The sequence below is a fragment of the Neophocaena asiaeorientalis genome, unplaced genomic scaffold (genome assembly GCF_003031525.2).
Source record: "Neophocaena asiaeorientalis asiaeorientalis breed wild unplaced genomic scaffold, Neophocaena_asiaeorientalis_V1.1 scaffold230, whole genome shotgun sequence".
NCBI lineage: Eukaryota > Metazoa > Chordata > Mammalia > Artiodactyla > Phocoenidae > Neophocaena > Neophocaena asiaeorientalis.
In genome coordinates, this window is record NW_020175186.1 from 8,234,463 (window position 1) to 8,248,574 (window position 14,112).

At 35.5% G+C, this 14,112-nt stretch overlaps 1 protein-coding gene across 3 annotated transcripts in view; it reads left to right on the forward strand.

Moving 5' to 3' along the window:
• METTL15 (methyltransferase 15, mitochondrial 12S rRNA N4-cytidine) overlaps positions 1-14,112 on the forward strand; it is a 192,958-nt gene that overhangs the window by 19,694 nt on the left and 159,152 nt on the right. The gene's annotated exons all lie outside the window — the stretch shown is intronic.

A 14,112-nucleotide genomic window follows, 5' to 3' on the forward strand; every position in this document is an offset into this window, starting at 1 on the left:
TTCTCTGTATCTATGAGTCTGTTTTGATTATGTTTATTCATTTGTTTTGTTTTTTAGATTCCACATTTAAGTGAAATCATACAGTATTTGTTTTTCTCTGACTTATTTCACTTAGAGTAATAACCTCTAGGTCCATTCATGTTGTAGCAAGTGGGAAGGTTTCATTCTCTTGTGGCTGAGTATGATTCCATTGTATATATACTCCACATCTTCTTTTTCCATGTATCTATTGATGGGCACTTAGGTTGCTTCCATAACTTGGCTATTGTAAATAATGCTGCAATAAACATATGGGTATATATATCTTTTCCAATTAGTGTTTTCGTTTTCTTTGGATAAATACCCAGGAGTGGAATTGCTGAATCCTGTGGTAGTTCAATTTTTAATTTTTTGAGGAGTCTCCATACTGTTTTCCATAGTGGCTGCACCAATTTACATTCATTAGATACTTCAGAGAGGAGCTAAACCAGAGGACCTGTGGGGAGGGCTCTGTCCCAGGAAAACCCATAGGGCCCTGCTCTGTTACAAAATCAGGGAGTATGATACCTCCAGCTTTGTTCTTCTTTCTTAAGATTGTTTTGGCCATTTGGGGTCTTCTATGTTTCTGTATGAATTTTAGAATTCTTTGTAGTAGTTCTGTGAAAAAATGCCATTGGTATTTTGATATGGATTGCACTGAATCATGTAGATTGCCTTAGTCAATATCATCATTTTAACAATGTTAATTCTTCCAGTTCATGAACATAATATATCATTACATCTCTCTGTGTCATCTTCAGTTTATTTCCTCAGTGTCTTAGAGTTTTCTGAGTACAGTTCTTTTACCTTCTTAGTTAGGTTTATTCCTAGATATTTTATTCTTTTTGATGTGATTGTAAATTGGATTGTTTTCTTAATTTCTCTTTCTGATAGTTCATTGTTAGTGTATAGAAACACAACAGATTTCTGTATATTAATTTTGTATCCTGTAATTTTACTGAATTCATTGATGAGTTCTGATAGATGTTTGGTGGTGTCTTTAGGATTTTCTATGTATAGTATCATGTCATTTGCAAACAGTGACAGTTCTACTACTTCCTTTTTAATTTGGATTCATTTTATTTCTTTTTCTTGTCTGATTGCTGTTGCTCAGACTTCTAATACTATGTTGAATAAAAGTGGTGAGAGTGGACATCCTTGTCTTGTTCCTGATATTAGAGGAAATGCTTTCAGCTCTTCATCATTGAGTATTATGTTCGCTTTAGGCTTGTCATATATGGCCTGTATTATGTTGAGGTATGTTCCCTCTATATCCACTTTGTTGAGAGTTTTTACCATAAATGGATGTTGAATTCACTTCAGAGAGAAGAGAGAACATATATAAAGGTTTTATGCTGGGTAAGAGTATGACAAGACTGAAGGATTGTAAACAAGCCACTGAATGAGCTGAAGATGCAAAGGGGAGGTTTGAAAGATGAGGCTGGAGAGGAAGGTGGAGGTCAGAGATGATTAAGTTTTCCTTTTAAAAAGATTATTCTCTCTACATTATTGAGAATGGATTGGTCTAGACTAATGAGACTTTTGACCAAAGATAATGAGTGGTGATAATTGTAGATTTGGAGAGGAATGCACAGATTTGAGAGAGATATTTAGGAATTAAAAAGTACAGGATGATGCTGACATGAATTAAACACCATTTTCATGTTAGACACTGTATTACGTACAAGGGATACAAAAAAGAAATAGCCTGCAGTAGAAGAACTCTTTGAAATAAAACATTCCATTATATATATGTATATATATATGTTGCTTTGATATAATAGTAAGGGAAACTATTCTACCTGGATTTTCACAAAGGAGATGAAGGCTAATATGCATCTTCAGAAATAACAAGGAGTTTTCTAAGTGGATAAGGAGAGGAAGGGAATTCTAGGTGGAGAGGAAGGGAATTCTAGGTGGAGAGGAAGGGAATTCTAGGTAAAGAGAACTATTTGTGCAAATGCAGAAAGTCTTGAGAAAGCAGCATTTGCTCAGGTAAGCAAATGTTCAGAACATAAAGGAATTTGTAAGACTTGCTAATGATATGGGACTTTACCTTTTGGACATGGGGAGCCTTGATACTTTCTCTCAGTGCCCTGAGGTTTGACAAGGAATTTCTGGAGTTGAAGCTTATTTGGGAATAGAGATGGAAAGATGGATGATTGTGTTTGAAGAGGGGGGCTGTCACTTGAATGTCCAGTAACAGAAATGAGAGACTAGAGTTAGAAATTAGATACGGAGATTGAATTTACCACACAGGTGATATTTAAACCCTTGAGAATAGATATGATTGTCAAGGCAAAAAGAAGGAAACCTTGGATAACACTTACATTGAATATCAAAGCTGTAAAGGAATTTGGGAGATGGAAAAAGAAGGGATAAGAGAAGTTGGTAAATACATAAAGTAAGTTGAAATATGAATGGCTCCACGTCTAATCTGCTTCATTACTTTGGCCCCATTGGCCTAGGAGTTTAAGGAAAATTTTGTTTTCTGGCTTTGTGAATAGATCAAATAAAAGCTAAAAATGATTTTTTATACCTTCCATACCTAGACTGTTTTCTTACTCGTATTTAGAATAAACTCTTCCCTTGCTATAATTAACAGTATTTCATCCAAACTCTAAAACACCCATTTGGTAGTCCACAACATACGCATTATTGTATTTCATCTAGAAACCTAAATGTTGTAAAGTGAGTTTATTTGAAAGCTTTTCATTGCTATTGTTTTATGTAGAATAAACATTATAACATAGATCCAACTAATCAAACTAATATTATTATTAGTACTAATCCTGACAAATTCGTTTACAAAAAAGTACTAAAGAAATTGCTCTGAAAGTTCAAAGTTTGCCAGCTTGGAGAAAACCTATCTCTGGTCAATTATTTGAATTTTGCTGAATTTTTGTAGCTTCAGTGTCTTGGGCTAATATTCAACCTGTTAGTTGGCTTATTACCTTTCAGAGACTGACCTGTGTTTGGGGTAAAAATTAAGTGACAGGGAATACCCACTTGAGTTGTGAATGTGATTTCTTAATTTTATCTTTCCTGATCTACTTGATGAATTATATATGTTCATACCTAAAGGAAAAGAGGGAAGGATCTTCTTCCATGTGAGTTTCCATTGAATGCTCTGCAGGTATTTTCTTATGGCAACTATTTTAACCAAGGCAGAAACCTTTTCTTCATATTTATGTATTGATGGTATTAAATAGATAGGGTAAAAAAAAAAATTGAGTAGAAAAATAATTAACCAGGAATAACAGTATAATCTCCAGATGAATTCTAGATGAATGGATGTTGCAATTAGGTACTATATACCACACTCATAGTCTATAAGAATATTTTAAATAAAAATAGTTTAGCTTAAATCTACATAATGTTCAAAATTGAAAGTAAAGTTTGCATGATGTTTAAGAGAGGCATTCGGTGAGTATGGTTTTTGTAAATGTATTGCAATTGCCAAAAATTAACATAAAATGTGTATTCTTGCTATAAACATTTATTTTCAAGATTCTTAAAAATTCGACATACTTTGAATAGTTTTCCCTCAAATAAAATGTCAGTGATAGAGTTATAAGCTTTTTTTTTTTTAGTAAGGATATTTTATATGAATCTCTCATTGTGGTTTCATTTTCTAATGTTTTGCATAAAAGTTCAAATGTGAGCAGAAACTATTCATTCACTGTTATTCTCTTTGATCAATTTGGGTATATGTAATTTCCTGTAAAAGTGTGAGTGGGGAAACTAAATTCTTTGAAATGAGTTTTCTGATTATTAAGATTTTATAGGTAAAGCTTTATTATTTAATTAACTTAGATGATTTCGGTATGTGTTGATCATCAACAGAATTTTGTAGACTGTAACTTGAAGTAGTTCTAGTGATGTTTTAGGAAAATACAAAAACATTAAATTGTCTATACTACATCAATTAGCCTTTGATGGTTTTCTTTTTTGTTATGCTAACTTATTTTCATGACTCAGAAATGAGAGGTCTTTTAGATGCTTTTTGTTTACACAGCAGGTCAGTAGACTTTAGGTCAACATGTCTATGAATAGGTACATGTGGTTATTTTGAACATTTGAAATTGTTTAGATTTTCCCCCAATTTTCGTAACATTTTATATATTAATTTTGCTAGATTGCAGAAGAAAGGCACACTCATATAGTTTGATATTTGTTTTTGTATTTTTTTCTTTCTAACATAATGACTACGGGGGAAATTTTCATATCAAATTACTTTTGGTTTTTTTGTATTCTCTAAAAGAACTTTACAAAATTCAATCCAATAAGTATGTATTGAATGTTTTTTTGTTTTTGTTTTTTTAGTATTTATTTATTTATTTAGTGGCTGCATTGGGTCTTAGTTGCCGCACACGGGATCTTTTGTTGCAGTGGGCTCTTCGTTGCAGTGCACGGGCTTTTCTCCAGTTGTGGTGTGTGGGCTCCAGAGCACATGAACTCTGTAGTTGAGGCACGCGGGCTCTCTTGTTGTGGCTCACGGCCTCAGTAGCTCCGTGGCACGAGGGATCTTAGTTCCCTGACCAGGGATCAAACTGGTGTTCCCTGCATTGCAAGATGGATTCTTAACCACTGGACCACCAGGGAAGTCCCTGAATGTTTTTTTATATGTTTAGCACTGTGTTGGGGGACCAAGAGGTTACCAAAATGGAGATTATCACCTGACCTGGCATCCAGTTCATGTGTTACTCCTAAGTAATGATGTGACCTTGGAAATGTCACTTGCTTATCTAAGCCTCAGTTCCTAATATGGAAAGTGAAGATTTTGGAACTATATCCTCTTTAAGGTCTCTTACAAACATAACATTATTTGTAATTGTCAAAGTTGACTTTATAAAGGGCTGGATATCTTCTGTTTACCTTTCCAGAACCACTTTCTATCCTTTTCACCCTGTATGTGCCCTGGGAGGATGACCTTTACCAACTATATCATCTAGCTCCTCTGCCCTTTGGCTTCTGGTTGGATTATACCAATGGGAGATACCAGCTAGAGATCAGAGGGTGAGGGGAAAGTGAAGCCATCATACTCCTTTGTGTTGCCTTGAATTGGTTGCTTTTCTTTCCCCAGAGCCATAGCACCTGTCAGGAGGCCCTCTCTATATAACTAACCCTCTCTAGATAATGGTAATCACTTACTCCTTTTGCCCTTCAGGCTTGGGATGGTAACGTCTCTGGCTGTTGTCTGATCCTCTGGAGCTGTACACTATTCCCTGTTCCCTATCCCCTAAACTCTGTCTACATCTTTATAAATAGTTCGTTAATTAAACTATCATTCTCAAATTACCAAGTTTGGGTGTGCCACCTTTTTCTTTTTTCCCCTTCCAGAACTGACTGAATGCTTTCTATTCTCTTGGAATGACTTGCTACCAATCTCTGTATCTTAAGGACTTATTACCATTAAGTGTCATGAAGAGTCTCTGTAAAATGAAAATATTCTGTGAGGGACTACATGATAAGCTCTCTGACTAATATGTTAATTTTCAGTGGTTACTTGTTTTAGAGATGTGTGTATATATGCATGTGTACGTTCCCCCTTATCTTCACTGTATAATCAATTGAGAGCTCAACAATTTTATTTAGGTCATTTTCCTGGCAGAAAATACCATTAGGCTAGTCAGATCAAGATGTGTAGAGTTTTTTCTTGTGGCAATGGGGAATCTTTGAAGAGTTTTAAGATATGGAGTGACCTGGTTAAATTTCCATTTTTTTTGGGCTACTCAGTGGCTATATATTGGGAGAATTTGTAGGCAAAGAGGCTGATGTTTTATATTAGATAAAAGATAATAGGTATCTGAACAAAAGGAGCAATAATCAGTGTGTTGAAGCAAGGAGTTGAAAAGTCAGCAGTTGTGGCAGTGGATTGGATGAAGGGGAGAAAGCTTATCATCACTCTCTTCTTTGTGTGACTAGCCCAATGGAGAGTGATGCTGCTCCATGATATGGAGAATAATGGAGGAGGATTAGGTTTGGGGGAAGTCAATGAATTAAATTTGGGGCTTGTGTGTTTGAGATGCCTAAAGGACATCTAGGTTTTCCTGTCCAGAAGGTAGTTGATTGACTGAATAGTCTGAAGCAAGAAGGAGAAGAGCAGATTAGAAAAAGTAATTTAAGGAGTCATCAGCGAGGCAGTATTGAAGCCAAAAAGAGAATGAGGTCCCTCATTTTTTTTTTTACAGATGGAAGTGCAGAGGAAGCTAATGTATTACAAATTTGGTCGAAGAAGATGACCTAAGGAAGGAGAGAGAGAAGGAATGGTTAAAGAGGTATGCAGAGGACCAGGAGACTCTGGTTGCATGTGAGCTAAGGAAATAGAGTTTTAAGACACAAGCCATCAACAATGCCAGATGCACCCGAATTTCAGAAAGGTAGAGGCTAGAAAATATTTTTCAGAGCTGACAGTTAAATGATTACCTTAGGGAGAGCAGTTTCAATGGAGTAATGGTTCATTGGAAATCAGATTCCTGTATGGAAGGGACAGGAAGAGAGAGCAAGTATAAATTGATATGAAAAGATTTGGATGAGTAAAGGAGGGTAGACTATGGATAGTAGTATGTCAAGAAAGAGTTTTATATATGTGTGTGTGTGTGTGTGTGTGTGTGTATGTATGTATGTGGGTAGGGAGGAGGGCAGGTAGGTAGGTAGTTATACTCCTTATTTCTGTGAGGATAGAGTAGGCCAGAGAGAAAGTTTGAAGATACAGGAGAGGGCAGGTCTGATGAAAGCTGGAGGAGAGTCTTGGTTCAAGAGCACAGGTGCAAGATTGGCTTTGAGTAGAGGAGAGACTTGAAGTGAGGATGGGTGTGATTGAAGATAAATTTGTAGGTAATGGGCCAGAAAAATTGAGAGGAATCTAGCCTGAGTGCCTTTATTTTCAGGATGAGATCAAAGACAATGTTGTCTGTAAATCAGAAAGCTGTTTGAAGAGATTATTGAAGTGGGGGTTCAAGGAGGTTGTTGAAAATTTAGAATAGTCATCGAGACATGAGGCAGTGTGGTGTGGTGGTTAAGAGCCTGGGCCCTGGAACTCTTCTACTGATGAGTTGTGTGACCACAGGCAAATTACATTATTTTTCTGTGCCTCAGTTTTCATCTAAGAAAGGGGATAATTATAGTTCCTACCTCATTAGAATATTGTGAGGGTTAATAAATGTTTAAGTATAGATGTGTGTAAAGTATATCTGGTACATAGTAAATACTCTATAAATTATAATTCTGATTATTACTGATATTTTTCAAGTGTTATTATATACTTGAAATGTGGGGGATAAAGTAATTGAAAGTAGTGTGGTTGGGGAAGGGAGAGACAGAATAAGAACACAAGTGGATGTGCCCACGTGAGAACTGGAGTAGTTGTGGTTAAAGAATAGAGTATTTGAATTTAAAATTTCAGTTAGAACATGATAAGCCAGTGAAAAGTTCTAGCAACTGACTGTGAGAGGTGAAGGTCATTGGATTTGAGATGGACATTTTGTTGAAGTATCAGAGGTTTGTACTTATAAACAGAATGACTGAACGCAAATCTGCACATGCAGACCAACAAAGGGGTGTTGTATTGACCACTTAAATATGACAAGTGGCATTGCTGAACGTGACGTGATTTTCTGAAATGGAGAGCTATTCTTGGTAAAGTTTCTCTCAATTTACACAATAGTTCCATTCCTAGAAAATTCAATGTATATTCAATCCTTGTAAAAAGTACTGTATGAGATGTAAAACAGAATTTGGTTTCAGGCTTAGATCATTGTTCTCCCTTTCCCCCTCCCCCCACTTTGTGAACTGTGTGTCATATAGAATTTGGGTTATTTTGAAGCACTGTGCTGTGCACTGCAGGACATCCAGCATTCTTGTACCTCACCCATTAAATGCTGGTGGCATCCTCCAATTCTTTGTAATAGCCTGAACACATTTTTTCAACGCCCTCATTGAGCACCACTGGGTTAGGGGAAAGACGGCACAAAGTAGCATGTGGATTAGAACCAAGGAAAAGGGTCCTGGTTTGCACAGTGACCTAGTATAGAGATGTGAAGCAGGGAATTACCTGGCAACAAAATTTCAGTAGAATCCTGATATAAAGTTGCAGTGTTGCAAGGTAGTAAAGTTTCTTTACCATCTCAGCCTCTGTCCTTGTTAACTCCTTCCCCCAAGGCACCCCAGCTTAGATGTATCTGGTAGCCAGGTTAATTAACACTCAGTGGCCTAGTACAGTAAGAATTCTTGACTGGATTTGGTGAAGAGTAATTTCAGCATAACTTCTCTTTTAACTACCTTAGCATTTTCTTCCCTTTCTACTATACTTCCAAGCATTCCTTTTCCATATGAAAACAGGTGAACATACCTGATCTTTCCCATTAAAATGTTTATTTCTCTATTTTTTCTTGCCGTCAGTAAATATGTTGCATAAAAATGTAATCTTTGAATTTCTGTGTTTGCTTATGAACATTCCAAATGTGCACTAAAATGCAGTGGAATTATTGCAGTTTCATCTTTTGTTCAAACTGATAAACTTTTAATAGTGTCATCCTTGTCCAGTGTTAATGGGTTTGTTATTTTTGGAAGAATCATTTGCAGTAGTTTACTTCTGGTGATCCTAATCAATCAGAAGTATTGCTTTCAAAAGATTAATCTTGAAAATCTAGCCAAGTTGTGCTATTTAGATATTGTGCTTATTTTAAATTAGGTGATTTTTGTAATACTGAACAATATTTTTCATTGTAAATAAAAATTTAGCATGATAAAAACGTTTGCCCAGGGAATTAAATGAGGTTTGATGAGGTTTTTAGCTTCATTTGTGAAGTAAAACCTGATAGTGAAGATGAGTAGTTCCTGAAGTATGCATGCTTTGTGAAATATTTTCCTACTTTCAGTCTATTTCCTGGGGTATATGCCCATGCCATGGAAATCATTGTGATTAACATTAATTGTTAAGCTTCTTGGGTCTCCCTGCAGAGAAGCCAGAGCTGTAAAAATTGAACCTTTTTTTTTTTTTTTTGCCTTGTAAATGTCATAGCAACAAGACATAGGTCTAGAAATGGAGCCCTGTAATGGTCACATAGCTGATTTAAATGGCGCTATGTAATTATATCACGATTATATGCATGGGTAGCATCTCTTTATTAAGTTACATTCTTTTATATTAAAATATATATCATTTTTATGTGAGAAAAGTTAGATATTTCATAAAATCCAATTTGTTCTTGTCCCTTAACCTTAATACGTTACTTAGTCTATGTTTTAAACTGGTAGAAAATAATTTGTTCTCGATCTCTTTTTCTTATTTTATCATGGACCCTTAATAATCTCAAAAATGAATCCATTAAATCAATTAACAGATTAATTTCACCTGCTTTTAAGTTCATCCTGTTGGGGGGGGTTCCTATGAGATTTTCAGAAACTATAATTGAGTTTTTATTTGCCCTAAAGTGAGTTGTTCAATCGTCTGTCCTTTGTAAATTCACTTTGGTGTGTCATGTGGTACATTAGATGAGAATTATTTCTTTCTTTGACACACAATGTAGTGTTTTTGCTTGTTTGTTTTAGACAAGTTCCTGAAAAGTTTTGTGAAAATCAAATTGAGAAAACAAAAACAAAAAACCTCTTATTTCCCCACTGCATTATACTGTAATTTTAGTATGTTTTACTTGAATAAAGTATTGAATTAGTACTTATTCCAAAAATCAACAAAAGTTTGATATGATTAAAGGGAAAAGTGTATTTTTTAATTTTCAATTTTCATCTCAGATTTAGGAGTTCACAGACATATTGGAATAATGATGCATAAGGAAATTAAATGCAGCTTCTAAATCTTACAAAATTGTTCAAATATATCATGTCATGACAAAATCCTATCTGGAATGTTAATTAAAAGTAATCTGATTTAAAAAAAAGACAAAAGGTAAATCTTAGGGTATGAAAATTTGTAAGTGTTCCTTTCTTGGAATATTTAGAAAAATTGAAAAAATGTCTCTTGGAGTAGTAGGGCTAGAAATAGTGGTTGAAAGGTAGGAAGAGGATGTTTTTGGATCATGGCAGGAAATAGGGTACTTTCGGGATGGGAGTTGTGACTAAGATTAAGCACAAGACTTCAAGGTAATTTCAGGCTAACTATAGTCACTTAAATTTAAGTCCTGGAGTTTAATCAATAGGGAAGATTGAATAAAAGATCAGTTAACATATTGTCATAGCCAGTGTCTACAAAATGGCTTCCATTGATCTTCACTTCCTGGTTTTCGTGTTGTTTCATAGTTCTTTTCCATAATGAATTGGGTTGACCAGTGTAACCAATAAGATATTGCAGAAATGATGATGCTAGTTGCTTCAAAGGCTAGGTCAGAAAAGAAATTGTGCTGTATCTTGGATTGCTTGCTCTGGGAGGCCAGTTAACATGTCATTAGAATGCTTAAGCAGCCCATGGAGAGGCTTACATAGAGTGGAATTGAGGCCTCCTGGTAACAACCAGCACCAGGTGAGTAGGCTATCTTGGAAGCAGATCTTCCAGCCTCAACAAGCCTTCAGATGAATGCAGCCCTGGGTGACACTGTTATTGCAATCTGTGAGAGACCTCAAGTCAGATATTCCTGATCCATAGAAACTGTGAGATAATAAATGTTTATTGTTTTAAAACCCTAAATTTAGGGTAATTCGTAACAGCACTGAGGAATAATATACACAAATAAGAACAGAGTGTCAACTGTGATAATTGCCGTTAGAGAAAGGTGTGTACGTCTGTGAGTGGCAAACAGACTTCTGATTTAGTATGGGTGTTTGGGAAAGGTTTATGAGCTTAGATCTAAAGAATAGGAAAGAACATTCCTGGCAGGGACATCATGTGAAATGCTGTTGTGGGAGAAACAGGGCACTTTTGAGAAACCTGAAGACCACCAGTGTGGCTAAGTGTAGACAGCAAAGAAGAGATGGAAAGAGATGAAGTCTTCATCAGAAAATGCTAGGCTCAAGACCATATTAAGGATTTTGGTCTTTATTTGAAAAGCAGTGGGAATCCATTGAAAAGTTTTCAGCAGGGGGATGTGGGGTAACTAGACTAGATATGTATTTTGTAAAGAACATTTTGGATAGCCTTGTGGAGAATAGATTAGAGGTAGTAGGCTGGGAATAGGTTGTGTAAGGGTGGGTGAAAGGAGACCAGTTAGAAAGTAATAGAACTTATCTAAAGAGATGTTGATAGTTTGGACTAGAGTGGTGACAGTTTAGATGGAGAGAAGTAGGCAGATTTGAGAGGTTTTGTATTAAAACTAAACAGAATGTGGTGATGAGGAGTTAGACCTGAGAGGTGAAAAGAAATGTAGCTGTTAAGGTAGGTATATAGCCTTGTCATTGGATGGATGAAGACTCAGATTTTTTAAGGAAGATTTTCTATTTTTTTTTTGTGTGTGTGGGGGACATGTTTTTAGGTGCTTTTCACATAGTCAACATGGAGTTTCAAGAGCTAGTTGGATAAATTGTTTGGGAACTCAGAGGAAAGGTCTGAGCATGAGACAAAAACTTGTCAGTTTTATTTCATATAAAGTCATAATTCATGTGATGCAGTCTTTGAGGAGTGTGTGGTCAAAAGAACACAGTTCATTAAAACAAAAATTATTTCAAAATAGTGCAAGTTTTTTATGCATTTGTCAAAACTATGAATGGAACTCTGAATTCCCAGCAGTACTTTGTAATTTTGTTCTTGTTCCTTTTCTCATCTTCTGTCTTCATCAAATGCAGCTGTTGTACCACCCCTTTCTTCAAAACTCCTGAAGAAGCTACCCTTCTACTCCCATTCAGGCTAACTTTTATTCTAATTCACCCTTCATCTTCTTTGCTCTTCATTATTTAAATTGATGTAACTGTGTTTTCCTGTTTTGACAACATAGGGCCTTGCTTGCAGTGGAGAGTAGGGAAAGAAACTGGGAGCTCAAAGCCAGGTATTCTTTTGATGACTTAGGGAGAAGAAAGTCATGGAACACCTCTGAGAACAGTGACATATTACTGATTTTTGTCATGTCACCTAGTTTTCAGCATTAAGTAAAAATTGAAGCCATGGGCTTAGAGTATTTTTCCTTGTCTTTGAGTAAATGAAAGTGTCCTGATCCTTAAGTAGCTCCATCATTTAATGGTTGGGGTAAGGAAGATGAGCCTAGAGGAGGACTGATTGGGATCTGTGTTAACTTCTGTCTGGAACCTCTGAGCTAACTGCTGCTTCAGGTCTCAGGTCTTCGCTTAGATAATGGTTTCTTTGGAAGGCCTTTTTAAACATTTCATTTCCAGGTTAGGCTCTTCTCCGGCAGCCACTCAATCTTATTATTGTCCTTATCACTGCTGTAATTATTTATTTAATTGCATGTGGTTCCCAGCACTCTAACCTCTGCTAGGGAGGGTGGTAGACAAGTTCAACATTGTATCCCCACTAAGTACTATTTTATCTTGTATGTAATGGGACTCGTTAAGCACTTGTTTAATTAATTCAGGCAGGTGTTCTCATTAGACTCATTAGGCTTCGTGTGTGTCTATCAGCCACATTTCTTTTCCTGCTTACTGTCAAAATATATAGACTTGCTCTTTAGCAAACAACATAAAGTAGCTAGACTCCAGGTTCTTGTCTTAGATTATGACTTTGAACTCTCGGCCACCTAATATCTATAAAAAGTTTGGGGGAAATAAAATTTATGAAGGACTGCAGTGTACTTGTACCATATGGTTTTCACATTAGAATTAGTTTAATTGAATTGTGCTTCACTGTTATTCCATCGCTTATATTGAGGAATATTAAAAGCAACACAACTTTAAAACTCATTGTTATATTCACTGTAGGGGTGGAGGAGAAGGTGGTTTTCTGTGATTTTTTTATGAGGACTGATAGGAAATTTTTTTCAAGGTACAATAGTAGTAAGAAATCTTATTTTGAATGACTAGGTTTTTTTTTTTTATGTGTGTGTGTGTGTGTGTTTGTTTTTCTGGATATGATGAATCGTGTGACTGCATATGTTTCTCTCTTTGCAGTGGCTTCTAGGAAACTGATAAATTTTGTGGTCTTCCTTTTACCTTTTTACCTTTTTAGTTCTTCTATCTTTATTGCCATCTTCATTCCCTTCCTATCTCCATGTCTTTACTTTTTTACTTCCTGTACTAACTTGTCTTTGTAAGTCATTAATTTTTTTGAATCATTACATATAGACTTCTACAGCGTAATGGATATCTTATTGGCAATTTGTTTAGGAACTGACTTGGTATTAATTTGACATCTCTCCTTGGATCCCCTAGGCTCTCTGCAATATTGAGACTGGCTGAGTCCTGTGGAGCACCCCCTCTCCTAGATTCCAGTTTCTGAATAAAGGGTCTTCTTTGTTTTCCCTGCAGGGAGTAGTCTTTCATTCCTCTTTTCTCTCTTTCCCAACCCCAAAACATTCCTAAACTGTTTTACAAATAGCTACCTATATTGCAACTGTGATTTAATAAAATGTTTGAGGTAGAGATAAAATGTTAGGTAGAGATAAATTTTATGATAAAAGCAAGGAAAGGTAGTTACTTGCATTCTTTTTTATTTTTGTAGTTATTTTGAAGAACCACTTAAGGCATTTATATTAATTCTAGAAAGGTCAGTAATCTTGGATCACACTAAGGATAAACTAAATCTGAAAAAAATATTAAAAACTTTCAATGGGCTAAATGTATATGATGGTTTTAGGATTTTATTCATATCTAAATTTTGTTTCCACTGCTATTTTAAGAAGTTAGGAAATATGAGATATTTATATATGATGAATAGGTGAATTTAATTAAACACTTTAATATTGGTTTTATTACTTATATCCTCTGTATAGTTTAAAAAACAACTAGCATTCTTTATAGAGATAGTTGCAGTAGCAATTTTAAGGAATATATTTTCATTGTTTTGTTAACAAATCAAACTTTTCAAGTTATTTCTGGCTATTAAACCTTTCTGGAAAGTTGTTCCATATCCTTCCGGTCATCTAAATTTATCACAGGCCTTTAACTAAGAAGGTTGGTGAACCTTCTTTCCTTTTGATCTTGCATCCTGGCGGGTGCTTGGATATTTCTTCTGTAAGAAAAGTTTTGGTTGAT